Source organism: Macaca mulatta, chromosome X (assembly GCF_049350105.2).
Source record: "Macaca mulatta isolate MMU2019108-1 chromosome X, T2T-MMU8v2.0, whole genome shotgun sequence".
In the NCBI taxonomy this organism is placed as follows: Eukaryota; Metazoa; Chordata; class Mammalia; order Primates; family Cercopithecidae; genus Macaca; species Macaca mulatta.
This window is the reverse complement of record NC_133426.1, coordinates 11,978,762-12,005,177: the sequence shown is the minus strand read 5'-3', so window position 1 is coordinate 12,005,177 and position 26,416 is coordinate 11,978,762. Positions and strand designations below refer to the sequence as shown.

Here is a 26,416-nt window from a genome sequence, read left to right as displayed (position 1 = left end):
GTTGCCTCGCCAGGTAGTAATCTGCCAACCATTCTTTTTATTTTTGTATTCCCTTCTTAATTTAGCACTGGGCCTCACTTTACTGGAAACAATACAGCACAAATAATTGATACTAGTTGTTTTCTCTAACTTTGGTGGTATATTATATTCAGTCTCTTTCTTCCTCCTGGTAATGTCAGCTGTTGTACATACTCATCTCCAACTACCTGAAATGGTACAGGCCAAAGCTTTGGGTTGCAGTGTCACTGTTTTATATATTTCATCTCCTTTAGCACTTGCCTCTGAGTGTTGTGGAGAGGAAACTGAGGCACAGAGATGTAGCCACTTGCTCAAGCCCAGGCAGTCTACTCCAGGGAGCCAGCTCTTCACCACCACGCTCTCCTGTCTCCCATGGGAAAAGCCAAGCTCTGGGATGTGCCAGAAAGAGAGGGCTTCTGCAATGGATTGGTAATGTATGGTCATTGCATTAGAGGTGTCATCTCCACAGATGCTAAGGTCATGCAGGAGGATGGGTGAGAAAGAGAACAGGGGCCTAAACTCAGATAGAGATCTGATTAGTGGGTGTCAGTGATGAGGCTAAACAGGTATAGTCAGGTATGCAAGCCTCCTAAGAAGAGTTTTTATTTTGTTTTGCATGAAGATGAAAGTACATTCAGCCTATTTATTCTCTTAGTTCCTTTTTAAGTAACATGATAAATCCCTTCCACAAAGCTCTTCACTAGCTCCTAACATCATCTGACTTAAGGTTCTACCTTGACATCATCTCCTTCACCTTCCATGTCTAATCCCTGACCAAGTCCATCAGTTTTACATCCTGAAAGGACCTTGAAGCATCCCCTTTCCCTTATGGTTATTGCCACCATCCAACACTTCTGCTGCCCCAAGCACCATCAACTCCTCTCCAACGAGTGCAGAAGCCCTGTAACTGGACTCCTTACACCTCCACCCCATCCCACGCCTCCAATCTCCTCTCTGCACACTGCCATCCACAAATCCTTATCAAAGTGGAAATCGGGAATTAGGGAAGCCACTAAGGATGGTTCATTCCACAACTCAAGAAGGTATTATATGCAATGCAGCCATGGTTCCAGGAGGCAACCTTCATTAGCATGAAATGTGAAGGGTGCTCCTGGGGTAGGCAATGTGCAAGCCGGAATGGGGTCGGGAAGGGGCAGTACTACCCACCCAGAGGTGGTCCAACTGAATAGAAACCTCATTTGCATTCAAAAAGGGCAAAAAGGCAGGGGAGAGGCAGTTTGGAGTTTACAGAAAACCAAGCATTCATGTTTGAGAACTTCTAGTCATTCTGTTCTTCTCCCACTAATTCTAGGCAGGTATGTGAATCAGAAAACAAGGTTGTATATGTCCCTGTTGTTTCACCTGCTCCCGGGCAAGTACAAGCCATGGACTAGGAAAAGCAGAGGCTTGGTCTCCTGATGCCCCCAGGGAGCTGGCCTGAAGTACAGAGTCTGTGTGTCTGCCTGGTCTTTGATTATGCTCCCTGCCCTGGCCATCACCCCAGACAGCAGCCCACCCAGAGAGAGAAGAAGAACAGGGTGGACCCTGCTGGGGTGGTACCCCTCTACCCTGGTCCTCTGTGCTTCAGCCACCTCAAGACTTAGCTACTATACACTCAGCCCCATTCAGCTTTTGGCTCAAGTGGCACTGGTTCAAAGCCCCTGCTCAATGCCCTACAGCCCCTGCAGATTTATTTCAATGCACATGCCACTTGGCCGTGTGTCATTGGATACAATGCCCCTCTCCTAAGAGACTGTATGTCCATCAGAGCAAGGACTGGATTGCTCTTGTGAGATATCAAATTTCCTGAGCTGGCATAGTCTGGACCATGGGGCCACTGGGTGGGTATGCTCATACACAGTGTCTGCATCATTTCTGATGAATGAATAAATGCATGAAAATTGCTAATGCCTTGGTTTATTTATGTAATTTTCATCTCTATTCTGGACAACTGCTGCAAACTCCTACCTAGACTCTGAAACTAGTCTCTGTGCCTCCAATCCACCCTCTGCACAGCCATCAGAGTTATGTTTTGCTAATATGATCCTGTCTAATTTTCTCACTCCCCTGTTCAATCCCACTGGTTGCCTACAGCCTGCAGGATGCATTTCAATTTCCTGATAGCAAGGAGGTTCATCATCATTCAGCCTCACCTTTCTTAACAGCTTCCCATGGCCCCGAGGTCCCATCCTCTGTGTCCACCAACAGTAAACTCCTGATCCATCCCTTTGTAAGACTGACCATATTCTTTGCCTTCATTGAAATGACTTCATACTTTCTTGGCCTGGCAAACCCTTCCTTGTACTGCAGACTGAAATCTTACGATCCAACTGAAATCTTACTTCTGCTGATGTTCCCTGAACCCCGAGGCCAGCTCAGCAGCTTCCTACCTCGAATTTCTACAACTCTATCCCAACCCCTACCATAAGGCAAAACACATTTTTAGGACATTAATTATTCAGTTGTTTGTTGCCAATCTGAAACCTTGAGGGCAACGCTTATTCATCTCTCTCCAGTGCTGAGTAGAGAGCCCAAATGAATGGAATTACTGAATGAATAAAAGAACACAGGAATGACTTACAGGCGGCAGAAAACACAGTAGAAAATCAAGAAGATGAAGATGGCCGAATAGGAACAGCTCCAGCCTCCAGCTCCCAGTGTGAGCGACACAGAAGAGGGGTGATTTCTGCATTTTCAACTGAGGTACCAGGTTCATCTCACTGGGTCATGTCAGACAGTTGGCGCTGGTCTGTGGGTACAGCCCGACCAGCAAAAGCTGAAGCAGGGCGAGGCATTGCCTCACCTGGGAAGCACAAGGGGGAAGGGAATTCCTTTTCCTAGCCAAAGGAAATTGAGTCACACAACACCTGGAAAATCGGGTAACTCCCACCCTAAGACTGTGCTTTACCAAGGGTCTTAGCAAACGGCCCACCGGGAAATTATATCCCACACCTGGCCCAGAGGGTCCCACGCCCACGGAGCCTCCCTCATTGCTAGCACAGCAGTCTGAGATCTAACTGCAAGATGGCAGCGAGGCTGGAGGAGGTGTGCCCACCATTGCTGAGGCTTAAGGGGGTAAACAAAGCTGCTAGGAAGCTCGAATTGGGTGGAGCCCACCACAGCTCAAGGAGGCTGGCCTGCCTCTGTAGACTCCTCCTCTGGGGACAGGTCATAGCTAAACAAAAAGCAGCAGAAACCTCGGCAGAGGTACATGCCCCCATCTGACAGCTTTGAAGAGAGCAGTGGATCTCCGAGCATGGATGTTGAGATCTGAGAACGGACAGACTGCCTGCTCAAGTGGGTCCCTGACCCCCGAGTAGCCTAACTGGGAGACATCCCCCACTGGGGGCAGACCGACACCTCACACCTCACACGGCAGGGTACACCCCTGAGACGAAGCTTCCAGAGCAAGAATCAGACAGCAACACTCGCTGTTCAGCAATATTCTATCTTCTGCAGTCTCCGCTGCTGATACCCAGGCAAACAGGGTCTGGAGTGGACCTCAAGCAAACTCCAACAGACCTACAGCTGAGAGTCCTGATTGTCAGAAGGAAAACTAACAAACAAAAAGGACATCCACATCAAAACCCCATCAGTACATCACCAGCATCAAAGACCAAAGGCAGATAAAACCACAAAGATGGGGAAAAAACAGTGCAGAAAAGCTGGAAATTCAAAAAATAAGAGCACATCTCCCCCTCCAAAGGAATGCAGTTCATTGCCAGCAACGGAACAAAGCTGGACGGAGAATGACGAGTTGAGAGAAGAAGGCTTCAGTTAATCAAACTTCTCAGAGCTAAAGGAGGAACTACGTAACCAGCGCAAAGAAAGTAAAAACCTTGAAAAAAGGTTTGACGAATGGCTAACTAGAATAACCAATGCAGAGAAGCCCTTAAAAGGACTGATACAGATGAAAACCATAACACGAAAACCATAAGCTTGTGACAAATGCACAAGCTTCAGTAACCGACTCAATCATCGGGAAGAAAGGGTATCAGCGATTGAAGATCAAATAAATGAAGTGAGAAGAGAAGTGTAGAGAAAAAGGAGTAAAAAGAAATGAACAAAGCCTCCAAGAAATATGGGATTATGTGAAAAGACCAAATCTACGTCTGATTGGTGTGCCTGAAAATGACAGGGAAAATGGAACCAAGTTGGAAAACACTCTGCAGGATATCATCCAGGAGAACTTCCCCAACCTAGTAAGGCAGGCCAACATTCAAATTCAGCAAAGACAGAGAACACCACAAAGGTACTCCTCGAGAAGAGCAACTCCAAGACACATAATTGTCAGATTCACCAAAGTTGAAATGAAGGAAAAAATGTTAAGGGCAGCCAGAGAGAAAGGTCGGGTTACACACAAAGGGAAGCCCATCAGAATAACAGCAGATCTCTCGGCAGAAACTCTCCAAGCCAGAAGAGAGTGGGGGCCAATATTCAACATTCTTAAAGGAAAGAATTTTAAACCCAGAATTTCATATCCAGCCAAACTAAGTTTCAGAAGTGAAGAAGAAATAAAATCCTTTACAGACAAGCAAATGCTTAGAGATTTTGTCACCACCAGGCCTGCCCTACAAGAGATCCTGAAGGAAGCACTAAACATGGAAAGGAACAACAGGTACCAGCCATTGCAAAAACATGTCAAAAAGTAAAGTCCATTGATGCTAGGAAGAAACTGCATCAACTAGCAAGCAAAATAACCAGCTAATATCATAATGACAGGAACAAGTTCACACATAACAATATTAACGTTAAATGTAAATGGACTAAATGGTCCAATTAAAAGACATAGACTGGCAAATTGGATAAAGAGTCAAGACCCATCAGTTTGCTGTATTCAGGAGACCCATCTCACATGCAGAGACACACATAGGCTCAAAATAAAGGGATGGAGGAAGATCTACCAAGCAAATGGAAAACAAGAAAAAACAGGGGTTGCAATCCTAGTCTCTGATAAAACAGACTTTAAGCCATCAAAGATCAAAAGAGACAAAGAAGGCCATTACATAATGGTAAAGGGATCAATTCAACAAGAAGAGCTAACTATCCTAAATATATATGCACCCAATACAGGAGCACCCAGATTCATAAAGCAAGTCCTTAGAGACTTACAAAGAGACTTAGACTCCCATACAATAACAATGGGAGACTTTAACACCCCACTGTCAACATTAGATCAACGAGACAGAAAGTCAACAAGGATATCCAGGAATTGATATCTCCACCCCAAATCAACAGAATATACATTCTTCTCAGCACCACATCACACTTATTCCAACATTGACCACATAGTTGGAAGTAAAGCACTCCTCAGCAAATGTAAAAGAACAGAAATTATAACAAACTGTCTCTCAGACCACAGTGCAATCAAACTAGAACTCAGGACTAAGAAACTCAGTAAAACCGCTCAACTACATGGAAACTGAACAACCTGCTCCTGAATGACTACTGGGTACATAATGAAATGAAGGCAGAAATAAAGATGTTCTTTGAAACCAATGAGAACAAAGATACAACATACCAGAATCTCTGGGACACATTTAAAGCAGTGTGTAGAAGGAAATTTATAGCACTAAATGCCCACAAGAGAAAGCAGGAAAGATCTAAAATTGACACCCTAGCATCACAATTAAAAGAACTAGAGAAGCAAGAGCAAACACATTCAAAAGCTAGCAGAAGGCAAGAAATAACTAAGATCAGAGCAGAACTGAATGAGATAGAGACACAAAAAACCCTCCAAAAAATCAATGAATCCAGGAGCTGGTTTTTTGAAAAGATCAACAAAATTGATAGACTACTAGCAAGACTAATAAAGAAGAAAAGAGAGAAGAATCAAACAGACCAATAAAAAATGATAAAGGGGATATCACCACCGACCCCACAGAAATACAAACTACCATCAGAGAATACTATAAACACCTCTACGCAAATAAACTAGAAAACCTAGAAGAAATGGATAATTTTCTGGACAATTACACTCTCCCAAGACTAAACCAGGAAGAAGTTAAATCCCTGAATAGACCAATAGCAGGCTCTGAAATTGAGGCAATAATTAATAGCCTACCAACCAAAAAAAGTCGAGGACCAGACGGATTCATAGCCGAATTCTACCAGAGGTACAAGGAGGAGCTGGTAGCATTCCTTCTGAAACTATTCCAATCAATAGAAAAGGAGGGAATCCTCCCTAACTCATTTTACGGGGCCAACATCATCCTAATACCAAAGCCTGACAGAGATACAACAAAAAAAGAGAATTTTAGACCAATATCCCTGATGAACATCCATGCAAAAATCCTCAATAAAATACTGGCAAACGAAATCCAGCAGCACATCAAAAAGCTTATCCACCATGATCAAGTGGGCTTCATCCCTGGGATGCAAGGCTGGTTCAACATACGCAAATCAATAAATGTAATCCAGCATATAAACAGAATCAAAGACAAAAACCACATGATTATCTCAATAGATGCAGAAAAGGCCTTTGACAAAATTTAACAGCCCTTCATGCTAAAAACTCTCAATAAATTCGGCATTGATCGGACGTATCTCAAAATAATAAGAGCTATTTATGACAAACCCACAGCCAATATCATACTGAATGGGCAAAAACTGGAAGCATTCCCTTTGAAAACTGGCACAAGACAGGGATGCCCTCTCTCACCACTCCTATTCAACATAGTGTTGGAAGTTCTGGCTAGGGCAATCAGGCAAGAGAAAGAAATCAAGGGTATTCAGTTAGGAAAAGAAGAAGTCAAATTGTTCCTGTTTGCAGATGACATGATTGTATATTTAGAAACCCCATCGTCTCAGCCCAAAATCTCCTTAAGCTGATAAGCAACTTCAGCAACGTCTCAGGATACAAAATCAATGTGCAAAAATCACAAACATTCTTACACACCAGTAACAGACAAACAGAGAGCTAAATCATAAATGAACTCCCATTCACAATAGCTTCAAAGAGAATCAAATACCTAGGAATCCAACTTACAAGGGATGTAAAGGACCTCTTCAAGGAGAACTACAAACCACTGCTCAGTGAACTAAAAGAGGACACAAACAAATGGAAGAATATACCATGCTCATGGATAGGAAGAATCAATGTTGTGAAAATGGCCATACTGCCCAAGGTAATTTATAGATTCAATGCCATCCCCATTAAGGAACCAATGACTTTCTTCACAGAATTGGAAAAAACTACTTTAAAGTTCATATGGAACCAAAAAGACCCCGCATTGCCACGACAATCCTAAGGCAAAAGAACAAAGCTGGAGGCATCACGCTACCTGACTTCAAACTATACTACAAGGCTACAGTAACTAAAACAGCATGGTACTGGTACCAAAACAGAGATATAGACCAATGGAACAGAACAGAGCCCTCAGAAACAATACCACACATCTACAGCCATCTGATCTTTGACTAACCTGACAAAAACAAGAAATGGGGAAAGGATTCCCTATTTAATAAATGGTGCTGGGAAAATTGGCTAGCCATAAGTAGAAAGCTGAAACTGGATCCTTTCCTTACTCCTTATACGAAAATTAATTCAAGATGGATTAGAGACTTAAATATTAGACCTAAAACCATTAAAACCCTAGAAGAAAACCTAGGTAATACCATTCAGGACAGAGGCATGGGCAAGGACTTCATGTCTAAAACACCAAAAGCAACGGCAACAAAAGCCAAAATTGACAAATGGGATCTAATTAAACTAAAGAGCTTCTGCACAGCAAAAGAAATTACCATCAGAGTGAACAGGCAACCTACAGAATGGGAGAACATTTTTGCAATCTACTCATCTGACAAAGGGCTAATATCCAGAACCTATAAAGAACTCAATTAAATTTACAAGGAAAAAACAACCCCATCAAAAAGTGGGCAAAGGATATGAACAGATACTTCTCAAAAGAAGACATTCATACAGCCAACAGACACATGAAAAAATGCTCATCATCACTGGCCATCAGAGAAATGCAAATCAAAACCACAATGAGATACCATCTCACCCCAGTTAGAATGGCAATCATTAAAAAGTCAAGAAATAACAGGTGCTGGAGAGGATGTGGAGAAATAGGAACACTTTTACACTGTTGGTGGGAGTATAAACTAGTTCAACCATTGTGGAAAACAGTGTGGCGATTCCTCAAGGATCTAGAACTAGAAATACCATTTGACCCAGCCATCCCATTACTGGGGGTATACCCAAAGGATTATAAGTCATGCTGCTATAAAGACACATGCACACGTATGTTTATTGTAGCAGTATTCACAATAGCAAAGACTTGGAATCAACGCAAATGTCCATCAGTGACAGACTGGATTAAGAAAATGTGGCACATATTCACCATGGAATACTATGCAGCCATAAAAAAGGATGAGTTCATGTCCTTTGTAGGGAAATGGATGCAGCTGGAAACCATCATTCTCAGCAAACTATGGCAAGAACAGAAAACCAAATACCGCATGTTCTCACTCATAGTTGGGAACTGAATAATGAGATCACTTGGACACAGGAAGGGGAACGTCACACACTGGGTCCTATTGTGGGGAGTGTGGAGGCGGGAGGGAGAGCATTAGGAGATATACCTAATGTAAATGATGAGTTAATGGGTGCAGCACACCAACATGGCACATGTATTCATATGTAACAAACCTGCACATTGTGCACATGTACCCTAGAACTTTAAGTATAATAATAAAAAAAAAGAAAATAAAGAGATGGCAGGAGAGAAGGCAGGAATAAGTTGGAAAACTTGAGACAAGACACAGAAAACAAAAACTTTCAGCCCTCTCCACCCTTGGTTGCCCCCTGCGCCTGCCCCTGCCCTGGTGGCAGGACAGGTGCCTTCTACCTGAAATGGCCTAATGGAATGGGTGGAGTCAAGTGAATCCAAAGGGATGGAGGAGAAGGAGGACATATATAGGCCAGGAAATCATGGGAGTATAGAAAGAGGTCTGACCCCAAAAAGACAGGCTCAGACAACAGAGGGACAGTGGGAAGGCCCCAGCACTGGGTTAACAGAACAGTGTGAGGTAGGAAGAGGAGCCACAAAACTGAAGCCAAGGGTGCTGAAGACAAGTTCACTACTTCACAACTGCCTGTCCCTACACCCATGTGGCCAGGAACCACAATCAAGAAAGGCACTGATAGAGCTCTATCTTATCTGCAAAGCCTTTTCTGAAACCATCTAATCTACCCCTCCAGCAGGAACCACCCATGTTTTAGAGCTGTAAGGCCTGGGCTGAGATGCATATCTGGCCCAAGGTCCCATAGAAGGGAGGTGCAAGTCTCTGATTAGAACCCAGATCTTCTGCTTCAAATTTTAGGTCCCCTTCTCCCACCCTCTCCAAACATCTCAGCATCAAGAAGTGGAAAAGAAAGGCAAAGGATCCTTCATACTGCAAAGTAGGTTAATGTTCACCATCATTTTCAGGTTTCTGCTTCCCATCTACCCCCTTGAGCTTGGTTTCCAGGAAGGAAGCCCCAGATGTGTTCTCAAATGGGCTGTTTACAAAGATATGGAATCAAATTAAGGGCCATGTCTCAGTAGAACACTAGCTGGATGCAATGGGCCTCCAGGCCAGGACACATAGGGGTGAGGTCAGGAGTTGGAAGCCTGCCCCTAGGTATAACTTTCCTGGCTGATGTGTATTAGACTTTGAGGAATAAGTAAAGAAAGAAAGGAATCAACCAACCAATGAGAATTTCAAGACTTCAAGTAGTCTCCAACCAAGGGAAGCTATTTGAACCTCAATAAATCAGTCTCTATGGCGTTGTTGCTGGTAGGCGGAGGGCGCACGTGGGTGTGTGCATATTTACCATGTTTCTAGCTTCTATAATCTTGGTGCTTTAACATCTACCTGACACACCTCGCTTTAGATAATAGGATGATATGCTTGTGTCACCTTGCCTGGACTCCTGCCTCCCTCATCATCTCCATCTCTCCTCAGGAGTCTTCTTCCTCCAGAGGGCACAGTTTTCAAATACAAACCAACCAATACACAGCCCACACCCCAACCACCTCCTTTATGGAGCTTTCATACTCCAGGCCACCATCCATCCACCTGTCCTAATCACCCCAGGGCCAGGAGCCAGAAAACCAAGGACACCCCCTACGTCCCAGAGCAGGCCAAAATGACTGAAACTGACCACTCTTAAGCCTGATTACTCTGCCTTACCTGTTCATTCCCATGAAAACCACAAGTAAAGACTCTTGTACACAGTTGTACCCTCTCATTCTGCCTCTTGACCTATGCTGGTGCTTTCCCACATGCCCCACCATGGTGTAATATATCCTCTCCTCTTGGGAACTGTAACAAACTGTCTCTTCAGCGGCAATCATCTCCTGATCTGTTGGCCTTACTATTCCTCACACTTTTTATGAATACACTATATTTTAGAAGTGTATGTGTGTGGCAGTGGGGTAGGGCTTTGCGGTGGAGGATCTGATTCCTCATCTATCTTGAGAAAAAATGGAGATTTCATTTTTTCCCTGCTATGGAAACATAAGTTTCTGACACCTAATAGATTCTAAACATAAGCAAATGAAGTTTCTTATGGGTTGTAATGAACTTGCAATAGAGGTTGTTTGAATGGAACTTAGAAGAGCTGACCTCATTCCGAAGTGCTCTCCATCACCTAATGTACTCTCCTGTTTCTAACCACATGGTGCTGACACCAGGGCCGTCACCTGCTTCTTTATTTGCAAGATGCCACTTCCTGGCTGTCATGTTGGCAACTTGTCACTGCACTCCCTAAAGAGGCTGTCAAGTTCTTCTTTACAATGCACACACACCACAACAATGGAATAAACAGTGACTCAAAGGTAGGGTGTCTGAGCTGTTTAAAGTGCTAAATAACATTAATGATAGGTACTGCAACTGTATTTGGTTGGCACTGTAACTTGTGGAATACTATATACTCATCAAAGCCCTGGCAGTATGGGCCATGGGAATGAAGATTTGCTGACCTGGTCGCTGATGGTGGCTTAGGGGCATTTTATTCACTCTTCATCTGGGTACCACGCCTCTTCCCCTTTCCTCCACTGCTGCTGAGAATTTTCTGGCATCCCTCTCCTTAACACGTCAGCTAGTAGCTGATCTCTTGGGACATACACGGTCTTGAGATGTAGCCACTGCTAAATTCCATGCCCTGTGAGCCCTGCCTATCTGTCCCAGGACTCAAAGAGAAATGCAAACATTTAGCTAATGCTTGACATATGGGCCTTGGAAGAGTATCACCCATGAGGCAAGTATTTTCAAAGAGTAAAATATCCTGTTAGTAATGTAATTTAGAATCGCCAGTTACTCAATGGCAACAAAAGCCAAAACTGACAAAGGGGATCTAATTAAACTAAAGAGCTTCTGCACAGCAAAAGAAACTACCACAGAGTGAACAGGCAACCTACAGAATGGGAGAACATTTTTGCAATCTACTCATCTGACAAAGGGCTAATATCCAGAATCTACAAAGAACTCAAACAAATTTACAAGAAAAAATCAACCCCATCAAAAAGTGGGCGAAGGATACAAACAGACACTTCTCAAAAGAAGACATTTATGCAGCCAACAGACACAGGAAAAAATGCTCATCATTACTGGCCATCAGAGAAATGCAAATCAAAACCATCTCACACCAGTTAGAATGGCGATCACTAAAAAGTCAGGAAACAACAGGTGCTGGAGAGGATGTGGAGAAATAGGAACACTTTTACACTGTTGGTGGGACTGTAAACTAGTTCAACCATTGTGGAAGACAGTGTGGCGATTCCTCGAGGATCTAGAACTAGAAATACCATTTGACCCAGCCATCCCATTACTGGGGATATACCCAAAGGATTATAAATCATGCTGCTATAAAGACACATGCACACATATGTTTACTGTGGCACTATTCACAATAGCAAAGACTTGGAACCAACCCAAAAGTCCATCAATGATAGACTGGATTAAGAAAATGTGGCACATATATACCATGGAATACTATGCAGCCATAAAAAGGATGAGTTCATGTCCTTTGTAGGGACATGGATGAAGTTGGAAACCATCATTCTCAGCAAACTATCGCAAGGACAGAAAACCAAACACTGCATGTTCTCACTCATAGGTGGGAATTGAACAATGAGAACACTTCGACACATGGTGGGGAACACCACACACCAGGGCCTGTGGTGGGGTGCGGGGTGGGGGAAGGGATAGCATTACGAGAAATACCTAATGCAAATGATGAGTTGATGGATGCAGCAAACCAACATGACACATGTATACATATGTAACAAACCTGAATGTTATGCACATGTACCCTAGAACTTAAAGTATAATAAAAAAATTTTTTTTAAAGAATCACCAGTTACTGTTGGGTAGGATAAAGAAAGTTTCTAGATGACAGACTTTCCTTCCTAATATTTTCAAAGACCCAGAGAAGATTAAGATTGCCTATATAAGCTAGAAGAAAAAAAATGGACATACTTCTACTACCTACTGATTTAATGGAGTCCCCTTTGCTGTCTGTAATGAGTTGAATCTTAGATTATCTGGCTGGGCCCTAAATCCAATGAGAGAAAGAGGAGAAGGTATAGTAGACACAAAGAAACACACAGGAGACCATGTGAAGACAGAGGCAGAGATTGGAGTGATGCTGCCATAAGCCAAGAAATGCCTGGAGCTACCAGAAGCTAGATAGAGGCAAGGAAAGATGCTTCCCTAGAGCCTTCAGAAGGAGCATAATCCTGCAAACAACTTGGTTTGGGACTTCTGACCTCCATAACTGTGAGAGGATCTTTCTGTTAAGCCTCCCAGTTTGTTACAGAAGCCCTAATATACTCTGAAATATATATTCAAATATATATATCCAAAGACCAAAATACACAAATAATAATGCAAAAACGTGTCATTTTCTCAAAATATTTGAAAATCACTGGGTTTAAACTGCATCTAGCAAGTTGCATCTAACTTGTTCCCTGTGAGTAGAAAAAGCTAACCGATCAAATCTTAGGGAATGAGAAGATAGGATTGGCATTCCCAGCAAAGCCCAGTGGCTCATCCACCTGCTCTTCTGCATTAAAGCAAGCCTGCTCCTGTGGTTTCTAAATTATCACAGAGAGGTGATGTCAAGTTGAGCCTGGAACCTTTCCAGAGTTGGCAAACCCATTATTCCACTTGACAGTTTTATTGCTTATGCAGTCCTACAGAGGTTTCCTTAATATTCCAACTGAAATTTCATTGTTCTGGCTATTTGTAAAAGCCATCTCTTAACCAATACAGAAGTATTCTTCGAAATATACCTTACATGCTAGATTCAGAAAAGTGCAACGTCAGGATTGCGCAGTCTGACATAGTTCAAGAAATAACCAGTTTGCATTATTTTGTAAGATAAGGCCATGAAACTCAACAATTACACTGCATTGACTCATTTTTTTTTTCAGAGAAATTTCATCTTCTGTAATGACTGTGAGACAAAATGAGAACAAAATTGGGTGACTTCTGTGATCATTTTCCAAAGTCTCTGAGCTTTCTTTAGTTCTGCAGGGTTCGAAACACTTACTGGTTTGTTTTTTTTTTTTTTTTTCTTTCTTTCTTTTCATGGCTTGAGATTTTAGCAAAAAAAAAAAAAAAAAAGCCATAGAATACAAGAAGCTACAGATGTCTCTGAGTTTCTCCGAAGTGACTAGAAAATAAATAAACCATAAAGCAGAAGCATAACTCTCAGAAAACTACATTGTTTGAACACCAAATAATTCTCAAATACACTCATTTCTTGAAATAGTTTCGCAAAGATTTGGTTGCTGTCTCTATGTAGGAACATGTAGCACAGACTGAAAGTTTGGCAATCAAGTACTTTTTAACTAGTAAGGAAATGTCAGGAATTACCCAGAGCAAGATAAAAAGGAATTTGTATCAGTTGGCCTGCATGACTACTCTTAACATCTCAGAAGATTGTTAACCAATAGTGACTCAGACTTGTTCATAATTGGAATTTGAGTAAAAGGGAGATGACACAGCAATCTTTTTTTCATCTTTTTCCCCCTACATGTTTAGTTTTGATATAAAAAACGAAGCTGAAAACATCAGGCTTGCCAATGTACATATATGGATGGTTGCCCTCAACTAAGGCATCCCCATATGTTCCCAGTGAACCATATATTTTCAAGCTCAACTCACTAAGTGGGCCAATCTTTTGCAAAATTTTATAATTACCAGAGTTTGGTCTTAATGACTCCTAATCCCAACCAGATTCAGGACAGAATCAAAATGAACTTATTCACACTGAGACATACATGGCTGCTATCATTTAATTGGGTCCATACCTAAAATATCAAATTCCTTTAATGATGAAGGTACAGTACAGTATGTACAGTATGTACCTGAACCACTATGTTTGCAACATTCAACTTGATAAGCCTGCCAGGGAAACAAACATAAAAACAAAAGCAAACTTTGAACAATCAAAGAATCTTATTAAAAATAGAAAAGAAGCATTAACTCAAAACTTAAAATCTCAGAAGGGGCAGCTCCATCAAGCGTGATTCACAGGCTCAGTCAAGTCCCAGGGATGGCCTTAACTGTCTATTGTGGTCATCACCAAATAAGGCAGAGATTTTGATGTCACATATGAGACACCAAGGGTCCCCAACCTTGTCCTCCAATAGATGAACTATAACCAACTGTGTAAGTATGAGAAAGGAAAGAGGAAAGCTGATCCCTCCCCGGATGCCCTGCTTTCCAAAAGAATGATGGCACTTTGTGGCCCAGCGCGGTGCCTCACGCCTGTAATCCTAGCACTTTGGGAGGCCAAGGCAGGCGGATCATGACATCAGGAGTTCGAGACCAGCCTGACCAACATAGTGAAACTCCATCTCTACTAAAAATACAAAAATTATCTGGGCATGGTGGCACATGCCTGTAATCCCAGCTACTCAGGAGGCTGAGGCAGGAGAATCTCTTGAACCCGGGAGGTGGAGGTTGCAGTGAGCCGAGATCATGCCGCTACACTCCAGCCTGGGCAACAGAGCAAGACTCCATCTCAAAAAAAAAAAAAAAAAAAAAAAAGAAAAAAGAAAACAAAACAAAACAAAAAAAGAACGATGACACTTTGTTAAGAACACAGCAATGGTTCCTTGAAAACAAACAACAGGGCAGAAAATGAGAGTACGTGAACTTGACAAGATTTCTTATTTTCAATCAGATTAAGTTGAGAGTAATATTTACATTCTGAAAGGAGTTATACAGAAAACATTAATTTTATGTATATTTCTGTACCCCCAACCCACATAATATGCTAAATATCCATAAGGGAAAATAGTTAAATGGGGACTATGCCCTGGATTTCCATCAGTTAGTTCATTCTATCCATCTCTATTTTTATAGTTTCTTTAATTTAATAAATCCAAGGTCAAAAATCACTCTGGGCTATTAATAGACCTACCAGCAATGACATTTGCAGCATCATGGAAACAGATATTGCATTCTCTCCATCTAGCATTGATGATAGCTTCCAGCATTCTGTATCCTTGTTTAAATATATATAAAAAAAGACAATGCTTCCCTTCAGGGCAAACTTTGCAGCATATTTTACACTGTTGTTGTGGTTATAGAAGTAATGTTTATTTGGAAAGCCAGTGAAAAATCGTTAGGACTGACACACTGAGTGAGGCATAAATCAAATGATAAGGAACTGAGCAAGGGATAGCTCCATTCTGAATACTTGTAGTAGAGGTTCCCCCACTTGTTCTTACAGACACCCAGCACTGAATTTTTGAAGCCATCCCTTTTCGGCTTAGAGAACTAGAGTTGAATTCTCTTTCCCTGGGTTTCACAATTTTTTTCTCTTTAAATTTAATTAATGGTAAGTAATGACTTTTCTCAGAGGCTTCCAGGGACCAAACTGTAAAATTACTTACTGAAGGAAGGGATTTGAAACGGAAGGGTAAAAAACACCTTAAGAACTGAGATTTTGTGGGGTCTTTATGCAGAATTGTAAAGTCCAAGTAAATGGCAAGTCATAAAGCTGGCAATATAGGAGGCTTTACTGTGCAATCCTGCAGTTTGGAGACATGAAGCCACCAACATGGAAACAACCATATTTCCTCTGTCACCAAATAGCACAGAACAATATACAACATAAGATAGTCACTGCTCTAAATACATAACTTAAGCATCCAAGAGCCCTGGATAAGGACTTACAAATCATTTGCCCCAAATAGGAGACATATCTGCTAGCCTTGGGGTCTCAACTTATTCCTTATCTACACCTAGGAGGGGTGGGGGCAGAGACAGAAATGAAAAGTTGTGTGTATATTGCATAATCTGGGAAAGCAGTAGAAAGTTAAAAAAGAATCATAGCAGCATTATTCCTAATAGCCAAAAAGTGATAACCCACCACATGCTCATAAACTGGAGAACTGATAAACAAATTGTGGGATATCCATTCAAAGAAATACAATTCAGCAGTAAAAAGGAATGAGGTGCTGATACATGTTATGGCATGGATGAACCTTGAAAACATTATGCTAAATGAGAGAAGGCAATCACGAAAGAGCATATCTTGTATGATTTCATCTAGATGAAATGTTCAGAGAGGCACATCTATAGAGGCAGAAAGTAGAGTAGTGGTTGCCAGGGAATAGAGATGGGAACAGGAATGAACTGAAAATGAGCAAAAGGGATCTTAATCTGATCATGGTGATGCTTGCACAACTTGGTAATTTTACTAAAAATCATTGACATATTTAAAATGAGTGCATGGTACATAAATTATACCTTAATAACGTTGTTTAAAATAATCAAGGAGCAAAGCCTTCCAAAGGCATAAAGCAGGCTTAAATGTGCCTCACAGGTGGCCTGTGGGGTTCAGGTTGCTCACATCTTGTTTTCATTCTATGCTCCCAATTCAGAGAAACAGAAAGACTTGAGTAAATTGCCAGGACATGTAGTCACCCAGGAAGCTGTATGATCTACAGTTTCATTAGGTTTGCTGTGGCCAATGATGGATTCTATTCAATGCTAGGTCTTGTTGTTGTGGATGTGGGTAAATTGAATTCCCATCTGATTTGCACACAGTTGGGGCTCAGATTACAGAGGCTAAAGATTATGTTCCGGTTATACATTTATCTGCAAGATGAGGACAGTAGTACCTACCTTATAGAGTTCTGAGGATTAAATGAGTTACTAAATGTAGAATTCTTAGCAAGGCCTGGCACACAGACCATATCCAATATATGTTAGTTGTCACTTATTTTGCCCTTTGAGTATAGTTAAGGAATTTAAAATCTTTAGTAGCTAATTCTCCCAATGAAAATATTAATAATTTGTGCCAATGATATACAGTGTTCTATTACTAGAAAAAGTATCTACTTATTTACTTGATAACACTGGAATTCCTTACTATTATTCAAATAACTTTTTTAGTTAGAGGAAAAGCAAAATATAAAATTCAATAACTGTTTTGTATATGGTACACTATTAAATTGAATAGTAATGAATAATTGCATATTAATTCAGTTATGATGTGTTAGAACTTTTTAGTTGAATGAGTGAGGGTTTTAAACTAATAGTCTAAGTTTTAGAGCAGTTTTAGGTTATCACCAAATTTGATCCAAAACTACCCCAACACGTGTACACACACACATACTGGTACAGCCTCTCCTATCATCAACATCAGGCATCAGAGTAATACATTTGTTACAATTGATGAATGAACACTGACGCATTATTATCAACCAACATTCAAGTATTACATTAGGGGTCATTCTTTGTGATGAACATTCAATGGGTTTTGACAAATGTATGATGACATATATCCTCCTTCATAATATTGTACAAAATAGTTTCAGTGCCCTAAAATTTTTTTGTGCTTTTCCTCTTCATCCCTCCCTGTCCCCAAACCACTGGCAGCCACTAATCTTTTTGCTTTTTCTATAGTGTTGCCTTTTCCAGAATGTCACATAATTGGAACCATACAGTATGCAGCTTTTTCAGATTGGCTTCTTTCACCTTAGTTACATGCATTTACACTTCCTCCATGTGTTTTCATGGCTAAGAATGAGTTTTTAAATGTATTTAATAATGTTTCCTTGTAATGAGGTTATTTATGAAATTAAGTCTTCAAAGATACTAAAATTTTGTATATATTCAAAAATAAATCACAATGAAGAATTCAATATTAACTTACAGATATGTTTAATTCTATGAAGTATTGAGACCTATAGAGACAGTTTTACTCAGTGTTTTCTTTATCTCACTAGAGCTGGCTGTGGAGACCATCGCAACTTCATTTGAACATAAATGACTGCCTGGCCATGGTGTGAAAGAAACAGAATGTGGCTATAGCCTAAGAAGCAGTCACGTAAACCTACCTTTGAACAACAGGTGGAAGGCACTTAAATCATTAGAATGGTAATTTGTCAAAGTTAAATACAATGCACGCATCCTTTATTGGGATGAGATTAGATGCCTCCAACATCAATACCTCAAGTATGAAATATCCAATGCTTCCAAGGAAAAATTTTAAAATAAGAATAGCCAGAATTGGAGAAATGGATGTTAGGTAAAAGAAATATCTTTCCCCTACAGCTTTCTGGAAGAATTTTATTAGAGTTGAAACAAGTCTTATAGATGATTTCAAAACAATCATTTCAACAAATGGACATGCTTGGAAGTAAGGTTAAAAGGGAACAGTAGTGAGAAGCAGAGAAGAATATTCTGAGAATCTACTATCTACAGAGTATCTTCTTTCTCGGGCAGCCTTGTCAGATAGAACCTACTGAGATAATGGAAATGTTCTAAATTGGTGCTGTTCAATACAGTAGCCACCAGCAAACTGTGGCTATGCTTTTTCTAATAGCACAATGGCATTTATGTATTAAAGGAACATGTGCCCATAAAATGCATAGATTTTACAAGGTTACATGTATTTTTTAAAAACAGCTTTATTGAGATGTAATTCAAAAAGCAAGAAGTTTACCTTTTTAAAGCGTACAACTGAGTGGTTTTTGTTATAGTCACGTGTGTCCTCACATGACAAAAAGAGATTTCTCCCTGGGGTCCCTTTTAATAAGGGCACTTATCCCATCACAGGGGCTCCACCCTTGTGACCTAGTTACCTCCTAATGCCCCCACCTCCTAATACCATCACTTCAGGATGAGGATTCAACATAGGAATTTTAGAGACACAAACATTCAGTCCATTCCAAGTATGTAGCTCATACTCAAATGTAAAATGACACTGATGCCAAGAATCTTTCCCTAATGCCACCTTTTTAAAATACTGGCTTTGAGTTTGCTACTGAGGAAAATAAAAGTATTTCACCCCAAAATATATTTCTTTGACATATTTGGAGATGGTTGTTCAGAGAGCCAGCAGACAGAAGCAGCCCTGCAAAGCTGGCTTTTGTAGGAGAGATTTGCTCTGTAGAAGAAATCTGCACTGATGCAGCCAGGCTTTCTCTGAGGCCCTTCGTTTTCCAAATCTAGGGAAAATTAACAGTCTGACTCCTTAAAGGTCTGAAAGAAGCATTCACCATCTATTCTCTCTGAGGGCTGCTACCTATAAGGTTTCATCTACACAATAAGATGCTCTTTGCTAGCCAGGCCTCTTCTCCCTCCCATAACCTGTTTTTCCAAAATCCATGTCCCCAGTCTTTCTGTAACCTCAAGATGGTATATATGCTTCTGCACCTCAGGGCAGAGTCGGGCAATCACTTTGAGGTTCCTTCTCATGTGGGCATTAATCCATCTGTATATTCTTTCTCCTTTTGTGAGTCGATGTCCAGTGAATCTTCGTAGGGTGAAGGAGTTTTCTCCTTGGCCCCTACACTACCTGATACATTAGGAGCAAAGAACTAATATGAAAGTTGCAAATTCCTCCCTCATAGACAGAAACTAAAACCTCGTTCCAAAAGAAAACTGGAGAGGAAGAGCCATATAATTCACCTACTCACACTCATCCTGAAAATCTCTCATTCTGGAGGAAGAAAATTCACTCATTTATCCCACTTTCCTCAGGCACCTAATATAATAACATTTGTCATTTACTACACTTTCATTAAAACTTTGCAGCCACTTTGAGAACTACAGAACATGGAAGTGCTTCAGGCATATTTAAAGTCATATCTTGGCCAGGCACAGTGGTTCATACCTGAAATTCCAGCATTTTGAGAGGCCAAGGCAAGAGGATTGCTTGGGCCAAGGAGTTTAAGACCAGCCTGGGCAACATGGTGAAACCCTGTCTCTAAAAAAATATATAAAAAATTAGCCAGGCTTAGTGGTGTGTGCCTGTAGTCCCAGCTATTCAGGAGACTGAGGTGGGAAGATCACTTGAGCCCAGGAGGTCGAGCCTGCAGTGAGCTGTGATCATGTCACTGCACTACAGCATGGGCAACAGAGTAAGACCTACCTCAAAAAAAAAAAAAAAAAAAAAAAGGTAGTATCTCACTAGTACTACAAGTATAGATATAAACCTCAATGCAGAAAGCATACCTATAATGTGCTAAGTAGATACTGAAATACCAGGAAGGAAAAACCATCCCATTACCTCTCCCTTAGAGGAAAAATGCCATGCTATTCATACTGTAAGTTTTCCAAATGGCTTTTTCATTTATGTAGATTAAATCAAGGGAAAACCAAACTTAGAAGCCCACAATATGTAGACATTTCACACAGTAAAGTGAGACTTGCTAATATTCTCCCCAAACATCTTTAATTGCACTACATTTAAATCCCTGTTCCTTCAGTGGGGAGAAGAAAGGCAATGACATCTTATTCTGTCACTTGACATTAGTGGATAGATTTTATAGTTCTATACAGCATTATTTCACCTCCTTTAATGTGCTCTTCAACATAATGATTTATGTTAATGATTATACAGCTACTTGAAAAAAAAATCACAGTGAACTAAATTTTCAAAAGACCTATACTGTCAGGAGCAGTGTCTTACTTGAGTCTAAAAAGTTAGGAAAGTTTTTCATTAAGTAGCAAAGGAATGACATCTTGGCCTGAATCCAAAGCTCAAGATTAACTCTATATTGTCCGATGCTGGAAAATGTTTGCCAGACCGAATAAAGTGGGGAAAAAAGTGAAACCATGAAAATGAACTCAGCTTTGTTCAGACTTTTGTGTAGCCAGTTCTTTAATAAGTGTCAAGATTTGTAGGTTGCCCCTGAAGTTGGCTGAGTTGGGGGCAGAGTATGGCACCGATGCTGCATCAAGCTGCAAGCCAATCTCCCACTCCTGAGCATGAGTAGCCATTCCCATACCCTCTGAAACAATGGCAGGCAGGTATTCCAGCTCAGGTATTCTTAATATTTGTCCTTCACTGAAAATGACTGATATTCACATGGGAATATATTGTCTTTTTTGGAAGCCTTATCACATGTCATGAATGAGATGAACCTGGGTTAGACAAATTATTTCCCAACAGAGAACATACTTACTAGGCAGGTGAAAATTTAATATGGGGGATACTAGTAAATTTGTACTAGGTTATGTTTTAAGTAGGTTTGAGATAGAAAATCATTTAAACATTTTCATAGGTCATTATTAGCAAAAGCAAAGTGTCCTGGCTTTATTACTTTCTAGAAATATGATCCTGGCAAGTTTCTTTAACTCCTCTGAGGCTCACTTCCCTCTTGTGAAAAGTAAGGATAATACAGTAGTCGTGTCTTTCTCCTACGAGTGTCATGAATGTTTAAGGAAATCCTGTTGAAACCTGTACCTAGGGCAAAATGAGCACTCAATGAATAGTGGCCACTATTCTCATTAATCAAAACACACTTCACAACTAATCATAGTGTTCTGTCACAAAGAATTGTTACTCTACTCAATTTCTAAATTCTCTTTCAAAGACAAATAAACAAATGAATAAAATCAGTCAAATAAGATGTTAGACATCAGAAGCCAGGTGCTTATCCAGGTTTGCTGGGACCTGAAGTTTATACAATTTTAAGTGAGACCTCTTTAAGAGCATGAACACAAAATTATGAATGCAAAATTACATTAGATACAGGGTATTACAAAAGGTCTCTGCAACTGAAAAGCCCTGAAGCTTAAGAGTTGATAATTCATGGTAAATTTGTCCCTGCACAACTTTCTGATGAGCAACTCAAATATTTTGAGCTTCAGCTAGTGAGTTCAGTGAGATGAGTTTCTAGCCTTCCACAAGGCAGAAGTCACTCTTTTGGGTAGAATGTTTAGTAGGTGAGTAATAATGAATTGCCAAAGGGTTTGTTCAGCGTGAGCTTAGATGGGCCAATCCATGCAGAGAAAGTGTTTGACTGATAGAGCACAGCCTCTAGAATCAGCTTGAGCTGTTCTTTCCAAAAACTGCTCTGTGGACTTGTGCTGGTCAATGACAGATACTACCAGTGAGAATATTCCTCTGAGATACATTTCTCTCTATGCTGGTGGGTCCAGGTAGGCTCAGAATCTTTCCTGTGAGTCCACGCAGAGAGGCACATGCCCAGGAAAGGTCCCTGTCTCTGGTCCTGAAAGCCAGGCAACCCATGATCTCTTCCTGGCCCTGCAGGGAGCCTCAGGCGTATGAGCTGTTATCGACTGGCTTTTCTCAGTCTGGTCAGAATATTCCATTCTAGGTTTACAGAATCAGTATATACCTATTCATTCCAATTTCAATTATGAATGTAATAACAATGGAAATACCAGAACAAAAGGAATACCCAGGTTCCATTTCCTGAGTTTATGTTGAACTAGATAACAACAGCAAAGACAAATTAACACAGGCATGTCAAAAAGTAATGAAGATCCATGTAATATGGTAAAAGGAAAGTTTTATGTTGTCATTTTCCAGCATTCATATTTTTGATATGTATGTGTGTATAAAAATTTGTAGGTCAACAAAAGTTGCCAAACTATTCTCTTTGGGAAAGGATTATTTCTTTTTCTTCATTTATACTCTACTTTTGCTGTTAAAATGTTCCCTTTTTGGAAATGCAACTGAAAACCACAATAGGAGACCCCTGTGTACTCATCAGAATGGCTACAATGAAAAAGATACATTAACTAAAAGTGAATCATTCCCATCAATAGTTTCTGATGAAATAGATTAAAAAGATATGTGCAAAGTAAGTTAATCTTTAATAATCTGTAGAGTTTCTAAAAGCATTCTTCAACATTAATTTTTAAGTTCATAATCCCATGTATCTTTGATATCCACATTGGATTGAATTGAATTCAGTGAAATATCAAGCAAAACATGTGAGTCCAAATATTTTGACTGGTCATACATAGAAAGAACAGTTAATATTTAGAAACAAAACTCAGTAGGTTTACAAATTTTGTGATTTTTTAAAAATGATTTTCCTTTAAAGTCAAGCAATTTGTTAAAAAATGTTTACTGATGTTTACAATAGAGCCTCCTATTAAAATTTCAAAGACATTAAATTTTTTAAAGAAAAAGATACAGAATGGCAAGTGTTGAGCAGAGATGGAAACGCAGTTGGAATTCTCACACACTGCTGTAAGAGAATGAATCGGTGCTAACACTTGGGAAAACTGGAAGTCAATACTAAAGTTGAGCCTAAGAAAAATACCTTTTGGCCCAACAGTTACACTCTTAGATATGTACCCAACACATATACACAGACATATTTACCAAATGGCATGTAGTAGGATGTTCACGTCAGCACAATTTGTAATAGGTCATCATTGAAAATGACTCAAATGTCCATCGACAATTTAATGACTAAGTAATTTGTTGTATATTCATTCAATAGAATTCTATAACATTGAGAACAAATGAACTACACCTACATACCACTACACTGATGAAACTCACAAACACAGTGTTGGGTGAAAGAAACTAAATACAAAGTAATACATGCTATATGATTCCATTAAAGTTTGAAAAAGGTAACACTAATCTGTGATGTTTGAAGTTAGGATAGACATCAGCCCTGGCTGGGTAGTGGTGCCAAGGAGGCGTGACAGGCTTCAAGTGAGCTAGTAATGCTACGTGTCTTGTTCTAGGATGTAACTGCAAGCAAGTGTGTGCTTACTTTATGAAAATTCCTTGAGTTGTCCACTTATGACTTGCCCGTTTTTCTGTATGTTACACCTTAATAAAAAGTTTACTTTAAAATATTCCCTATTGGGATCTAATTAAACTAAAGAGCTTCTGCACAGCAAAAGAAACTACCATCAGAGTGAACAGGCAACCTACAGAATGGGAGAACATTTTTGCAATCTACTCATCTGACAAAGGGCTAACATCCAGAACCTAAAAAGAACTCAATCAAATTTACAAGAAAAAAACAAACAACCCCATCAAAAAGCGGGCAAAGGATATGAATAGACACTTCTCAAAAGAAGACATTCATACAGCCAACAGACACATGAAAACATGCTCATCATCACTCGCCATCAGAGAAATGCAAATCAAAACCACAACGAGATACCATCTCACACCAGTTAGAATGGTAATCATTAAAAAATCAGGAAACAACAGGTGCTGGAGAGGATGTGGAGAAATAGGAACACTTTTACACTGTTGGTGGGACTGTAAACTAGTTCAACCATTGTGGAAAACAGTGTGGGAATTCCTCAAGGATCTGGAACTAGAAATACCATTTGACCCAGCCATCCCATTACTGGGGGTATACCCAAAGGATTATAAGTCATGCTGCTATAAAGACACATGCACATGTACATTTCTTGTGGCACTATTCACAATAGCAAAGACTTGGAATCAACCCAAATGTCCATCAGTGACAGACTGGATTAAGAAAATGTGGCACATATACACCATGGAATTCTATGCAGCCATCAAAAAGGATGAGTTTGTGTCCTTTGTAGGGACATGGATGCAGCTGGAAACCATCATTCTCAGCAAACTTTTGCAAGAACAGAAAACCAAATACTGCATGTTCTCACTCATAGGTGGGAACTGAACAATGAGAATACTTGGACACAGAAAGGGGAGCATCACACACCGGGTCCTATTGTGGGGAGGGGTGGGGGAGAGGGATAGCATTAGGAGATATACCTAATGTAAATGATGAGTTAATGGGTTGCAGCACACCAACATGGCACATGTATGCATATGTAACAAACCTGCACATTGTGCACGTGTACCCTAGAACTTAAAGTATAAAAAAAAAGAAAGAAAGATGACTGTAAAAAAAAAATTCCCTATTTTTTTGAAATGATGGAGATCATCACTAGGTTGTCCCCCAGTTGAAACAAAAATGTCCAAGACTGAAATCACCAAGTCTGCGAACTGTTTATCTACAGGCTGCTGAGAAATTCAAGCATAAAGAACCAAGTCATATGCTCCTCTATTTTTAATTGGCGGGGGAGGGGCTGTGCCAACGGTGCAATAAAGTAAGTCATCAGAAATGGTGGCTTTCCAAATAGCAGCAAGATCTACAAATTTCGTAGAACTCTCCATTATGCAATGCTTTCTAGAAAGAACTGTAGCACAGTCACACTTTTTTTTTTTTTTTTGAGACCGAGTCTCACTCTGTCACCACGCTGGAGTACAGTTGCACGAACTTGGCTCACTGCAACCTCCGACTTCCCAGTTCAAGCTATTCTCCCACCTCAGCCTCCCGAGTAGCTGATTACAGGCACATACTACCACACCCAGCTACTTTTTGTATTTTTAGTAGAGACATGGTTTCACCATGTTGGCCAGGACGGTCTCCATCTCCTGACCTTGTGATCTGCCCACCTTGGCCTCCCAAAGTGCTGGGATTATGGGCGTGAGCCACCGTGCCCGGCCGATAATCACACATTATAGGCAAGCACATCTTCTCCAAATATTTTCTTATTTCTTGCCATTCTCTCCTTTGCACACATCTTGCTTTGTCATTATGTACCTTTTTTCAAGGGTTTAATCAATAGATTTAAAAACGCTCATTCTAAAACAACTTTCCATGAACCTTTTTCTACTCTGAGATTTTCCTTGCTCACCTCCAGTTTTCATTTCCTGTCTCTTGACCTGTTTTTACCTTATTACAAAGTTAATTTGAAATGTCTAACCTGCTTCAACATTCAGTTCATATCAGGGTAGTTTTAATCAAAAACATTTTGAAAATTTAATTAAATATGAGACAGTTTATCTCAGCCCACTATTGTAGTTCCAAAACAACTTTCCTTTTCAATAAAGATGAGGTCACAATGACTGAAGCAGATGTTAGACCCCTATGAACAATTCTCACAAATGAATCTGGTGCTTTATCTTCTGAAATCTGGCCAAGAAAACAGGCCAGAAGTTTTGCACTTAAGACCAATACAACCATAAAGGAAATCTAAAATTTGAAAATTAGAAAAAAAATGCTCTCTCGTGTTTAAATTATGAAAATTAAAAGGCCCATAATATTAAAAAAAATGAAAAATCAAATCCTATAGGATAAAGGGAATAAGAAACAAAAGGAAAATGTTTCTC

At 40.2% G+C, this 26,416-nt stretch overlaps 1 protein-coding gene across 1 annotated transcript in view; it reads right to left on the bottom strand.

Annotated features, from left to right (window-relative positions):
- Positions 1 to 26,416, bottom strand: part of FRMPD4 (FERM and PDZ domain containing 4) — a 589,912-nt gene that overhangs the window by 344,802 nt on the left and 218,694 nt on the right. The window lies entirely within an intron of this gene.